Here is a 6,000-nt window from a genome sequence, read left to right as displayed (position 1 = left end):
AATATTGAGTAACAGAATATACAAATACAAAAAAAATCAACACCATACACAATCAGGCCTTGCATTTATGCAAGCACGTGCTTACATCAATAGTTCCATGAATTAGTGCAGGGACTGTAAAAGCATTAATAGTAAAAGAAAGGTGAGGAATGTCAGAAAAGCAGACAGGAGTCGAGCATCTGAGGAAAGAGGTTAATGTTTCAGGTGTGACCCTTCATCGAGAACGAATCTTGTGACAAATTGGCAGGTAATGATCTTACCAAAGCAAGTAATGGTTGTTAGTGGGACTCGGGAATTTGTTTTAGACAGTGGTTTTGGTCTGTAGTAGCAAAGCAGCCTTCATTGTCTGAAGTATTCCTCATTAATTATTAATACACCGAGTGCAGCAGCGAACTGTTAATGGCTTCATGTTGACAGAGGTTATCAGATACTTCTGTATGTGTGCTTTGTTATTCATAGATCCAATTTTCTCCCTCTAACCTTCCTCAGCTGAAACCTCATCTCCGCCTGGACCCCAGGCAGCAGGGGCCCAGTCCAAAATCTTAAAGGTTGTCTTTAGTTTCTGTGTTTACCCAGTGTATTTGACAACAGCATGAAAAAGAAAAATGGGAACAATTGATCCCCAGATTCTTGTGTGCAGCAATGTTCCCTATGTACATTTAAAAACTCAACACTCAATCATAATTGGCAAAATGATCTGTGCAGTAATTTGACCATTGAGGAAAAATATTTTTTGCAAAGTGCACGAGTTGGTCAATTTGAAGTTATTAGTTCCTAGCGTCAGGAATGAATGCTATCAACGGGTTTATACAGCAGTGGACTGGTGTTAGTTATTAAAGGGACTCTAGCCTCACAATAGGTCTGTGACAAATCTCTATTTTGTTTGAGGTTGAAGAGCTGTGTGTGAAGAAGAAGAAATGTTGGTGTATTTTGAAATGACAACTAGGGATCATTTGATTGAGCTTGTTGCTCAAAGTGTAAAATAAAAGAATTTGCAGTTGTACAGTGCCTTTCATACCCTCAGCATGACAAAGCCATTCACAGCTTGTTGAAAGAAAAGGACTTACTTTTATGTAGGACCATATAATGATACAGAAGGAGGCCATTTGACCTATCGTGCTTGTGCCGACTCTTTGGTAGAGCTAGCCAATAACCCATGCCCTGCTCTATCTCCAGAGCCCTCTAAATGTTTCCCCCCCTCATGTATTTACCCAATTCCATTTTGAAAGTTATCATTGAGTCTGCTTCCACCACCCTTTCAGGCAGCATATTCCAAATCACAACTGGATTTAACCTCAAGAAACCCTGCAGCCAATGATTTTTTAAATTTGAAGTGTAGTCATTGTTGCAATGTTAGAAATGTGGATACTGTTGGTATATGAAATGTATTTGTGCTCAGCAAGATGCCACCAAGAGCAATGAGATAAATGAGCAGTTAATTTGTTTTGGTGCTACTGGTTGAAGGATGAATGTTGGCCAGGAACTGAGAGAGTTCCCTTGCGGTTCTTTGAATGGTGCCAAGGGGTCTTTTACACCCACCTGAACAGGTAGATTGGGCACTCAGTTTAATGTATCATCTGAAAAGTGGTACCTTCGACAATGCATTCCGATACTGCACTAAAGTGTCAACCTCGATTTGTGTGCTTAAGTCCTGCAGTGGGGCTTCAACCCAGAACCTTCTAATTCAAGAGGGAGAGTGTCAACTGAGCTAAGCTGACACTTATTACTGTAGAGAGGCTCACAAGTGACAGTGATTTGTTTGGACGCATTAAACATTAAATATCATTGTACCCTGTGTTTGTAGACAAGTGAAGAATTGTTTTTAATGAAGGGAGATGTTCCTTTAAAATGGCAAAAGAAGGGAAATGAGAGACTCAATATGCCATGAATTTATGTAATTGGAAGAATTCTGCAATGTTTCCAGGGATATCTTTTTAAAATTCCACATGGTTCCATTTAATGAAGTGTTTGTGTCTCAATCTATTGGTAAGTGAAGAGAGGGTGACAGCAGGTTACTTGCTGTTGCCCTGAGAGTTAAAAGTTGCCCCGTGTTAAATCCAGCCCAGATGGGCGTGATGAGTCTTTACGAGATGAAATGGGTTTTGACTGGTCTAAGCCTATTTCATGGTGGGCACGGGTTTAAACCTCTGAAGCTGGCACTAAACTGGCAATCTCACTCGGAGGTTGCAAGGATGGCTGTGGTGGGAGAAAATTTTCACTGGGGCTTTTCTGAGGTTTAGGTTGAGGAACACTGTTGGTGCAGGGTAGAGTGAGTTTTACTCAGCATCCAGCCCACGTTTTCTACAGATAGCTTAATATGACTGAAACTGATATGACCCCTCTGAGCACCTGTACAAATGACAGCTTGCAGAGCTGGTGAATTCCTCAAACCTGCCACAACAATGGCTCCGAGTAATCAGTAGGGAGCTGAAACAGTCAAACTCGCCAGCCTGGATTTTGGGACCAGGAGCGAACAAATGAAATGGCACGAGCCATTCATTACGCATACAATTGCTCACAGACTTTCTATGGGCTTTTACACTGGAATTTGCTGTGAAAGAACTCCACACAGGCCCCAGATCTCTAGTAAACAGCGTAAAATAACAGCATGTCTCCTCAAACAATCAGATTGAAGAATTCCCTCACTGAGGCATGCAGAGTCTGAACCAAGAAATGTCAGTTGGAATACTGAATTCAATGTGAAATCATGTACAGAAAGCAGAATGAAGAGAGGGAGAGAAAGATGAGATTAAGAGAGAGAGAGATATGTTACGACCGAGGCAGGAGGAGTGCACTGTTAATTCATTCCCACTCCTCCACAGGTCACAACAGAGCAATGTATTTTCCCACTTACCGAAACAGTCAATTAGATACTCTTATTTGTCCCCAGAATAAAGCACACCAACCAAGTTTCTTTAATAAACTACAAAATTATCCATTTATTATAAACTAAGTCTTAGCCAATAATGAAGTAAATATATATGTGAACTGAGATATTAAAGCCCCTTATTTTTATCCTAGCCCTTATGCACACACTCACATACACAACTGAATTTTGTTTCCAGCTGCTCCAAAGAAATAGAAGGAATAAAAAAAAACATACTGAACAGAGGAGATGGAAGTCCTTTGTTTTGGTGAGGTGTCCCAAAGTCAAATAGGTGGCTGCCACGAGGAATCTTTCCAGGCAAGGCTCATGAACAGTGTGTTTGGGTAGGCCTTCAAAGAAATTCAGCTACAGAAGGCTTCACCTGGGTCTTACAGCAGGTGTGCTGCAACAAACGTTTCAGTTCTCACACCTTCAATGCACAGTTCTTTTGAAGATGCAAGGTTTCTGCAAACATTCCAGATTTCTTCAAAATACAGGAGGCAACAGTACAACTTCATTCAGGGTTTTCTTTTCAAGAGCAAGGATTCTCCAAAGAGAGGTAACAGTGGTCTGGGTTTTCTTCTGATCGCCAGGTAGGTCAATATGCAGATCTCTGGCTTTTAACAATTCAAAATGAAACCAAAAACAGTTCAGCAACAATCCTGTGACAGCCATATATTGTTGTCTAAACATCTGTCTCTTCAGGTTAGAACACCTGCTGTGTTTACGTTAAATGTTCCAGTACTTGTTTACTGGTCAACCTTTTGATGAACTTTAAAAAAAAAATCCACAAAGTTCAGCAATCTCCAGATGATTCAATGTCCATGAAATCCTTTTCAGTTTTTAAAATATAGATTCTCAAGTTTTAACAAAAAATATGGAAACCTCATAACAGATAAAAGACAGAAAGGAAAAGTTAAAGAACATTTTAAAAAATATCCAATTTTTCAGTGTCAGGTTGTTTAGCTGTAAATAAGACTTGTAATGCTTGCACCTGAATGGACACACACTAACCTTTTCTGGTGAGTTTAGTGAGTATCTACTGGGTAAGTACCGCAACTTCACACCGTTCTATGCGTTTCAAGGCCGAATCTCTTGGCAAGATACTGATGTAGCAAAGCTTGTGGAGGAGCAGGACAAATTGGACAGCAACTTCCTGATTTTCACATTTAATTGTGCATGTCTGTACACCAGAAGTTGCCATCCAATTTATGCTTTAATAGAGGTGAGTGCTGATGGCCTCACTGATATTCCTACCGCAAGATCTGATCCATTGATTTGCAGCACAGCTTTCGAAAACTGCTTTGTGCCTTTCAAAAACAGGTTTTCATCTAAAAACAATTGTAATTCAATGCAGCTACCACTCAGTGTCACTGTTTTACCATCTCATTGCTTATGGTTGAACTGACTGACCATCAACTCACATTAACACAAACGCAAAATACTGCGAATACTCGAAATCTGAAATAAAAATAGAAAATGCTGGAACTACTCAGCAGGTCAGGCAGAACTTGTGGAGAGAGAAACCAAGTTAATATTTCAGATTGATGAACCCAGTTTCGACTTAAGGTCATCAACATGAAACATTAACACTGTCTCCATAGATACTGCCTGACCTGCTGAGCATTTCTGCATTTTTTGTTTTTAGATCAGTTCACACTTATTTATCTGTGTGCTAAAGATAACAAGACCTAGAAATTAGTCTCCATCGGTCTGCTGCCAAGAACTGAATGCAGAATTCAATCCTAGAACAGATAGCCTCAGGGCCCACCTGATATTGGACTCTAGCCTCATTCAGTTCAGACTGGTGGCTGTAGACAGCTTGCTGGAGAGAAACAATTGGATTCGGGGGCATTGGCAAGGATGCAGATAAGTCATGCAAGAGAGGGGGATCAACCGGGAGAAGAAGGAAGGGGAGACTTGGATGGGGGTTGCAGTGGTGATCTGTATGGGGTGGGAGAGTTTTTTTTAATTTCCAAAATATACTTTATTCATAAAAATCTGTAAAAATTACATTGCCAAACAGTTTCAAACAGCACCAAAAAATACAAACATTGCAAGGGAGATCAGTTTCCTTCAATACAATCATGAGTTGCCTCACAACCCTTCCATTTCATTGTCATGCCATATACATTTTTACATTTACAGCACACAAAATTTTCCCGATACAGTTTGAGGGGTTTCCCATGGATCCAGCCCCTCAGTTCAGCTTGGTGGGGGGACCTTACACTGTGGTCTTTCCCCATTGAGCCTTTGCTGCGGCTGCCCCAAGCTTTAGTGCGTCCCTCAGCATGTAGTCCTGGACCTTGGAATGTGCCAGTCTGCAACATTCGGTCGTGGACAACTCTTTGCGCCGGAAGACCAGCAAGTTTCGGGCAGACCAAAGGGCGTCTTTCACCGAATTGATCGTCCTCCAGCAGCAGTTGATGTTTGTCTCGGTGTGCGTCCCTGGGAACAGCCCGTACAGCACAGACTCCTGTGTTACAGAGCTGCTTGGGATGAACCTCGACAAAAACCACTGCATCTCTTTCCACACCTGCTTTGCAAAGACACATTCCAGGAGGAGGTGGGCAACCGTCTCTTCCCCACCACAGCCACTGCGGGGCATTGCGCGGAGGGGGCGAGACTTTGGGCGTGCAGGAAGGATCGGACGGGGAGGGCCCTTCTCACCACCAGCCAAGCTACATCTTGGTGCTTGTTTGAAAGTTCTGGTGATGAGGCATTCCACCAAATGACTTTGGCGGTCTGCTCGGGGAACCATCCGACAGGATCCCCCATCTCCTTTTCCCGTAGGGCCTTGAGGACATTCCGTGCAGACCACTGCCTGATGGACCGGTGGTCAAAGGTGTTTTCCCGCAGAAACTGCTCCACGAAGGATAGGTGGTACGGCACAGTCCAACTGCATGGAGCGTTCCGCGGCAATGTGACCAGGCCCATCCTTCGCAACACCGGGGACAGATAGAACCTCAGCACGTAGTGACACTTGGAGTTTGCGTACTGGTGGTCTATACACAGCTTGATGCAGCCGTACACGAAGGTGGTCATCAGGATGAGGGCCACGTTGGGTACATTTTTCCCGTCCTTATCCAGAGATTTGAACATCGTGTCCCTCCGGACCCAGTCCATTTTAGATC

The sequence above is a fragment of the Heterodontus francisci genome, chromosome 24, assembly GCF_036365525.1.
Source record: "Heterodontus francisci isolate sHetFra1 chromosome 24, sHetFra1.hap1, whole genome shotgun sequence".
Lineage (NCBI taxonomy): Eukaryota > Metazoa > Chordata > Chondrichthyes > Heterodontiformes > Heterodontidae > Heterodontus > Heterodontus francisci.
Note: the sequence above shows the minus strand (reverse complement) of the source record.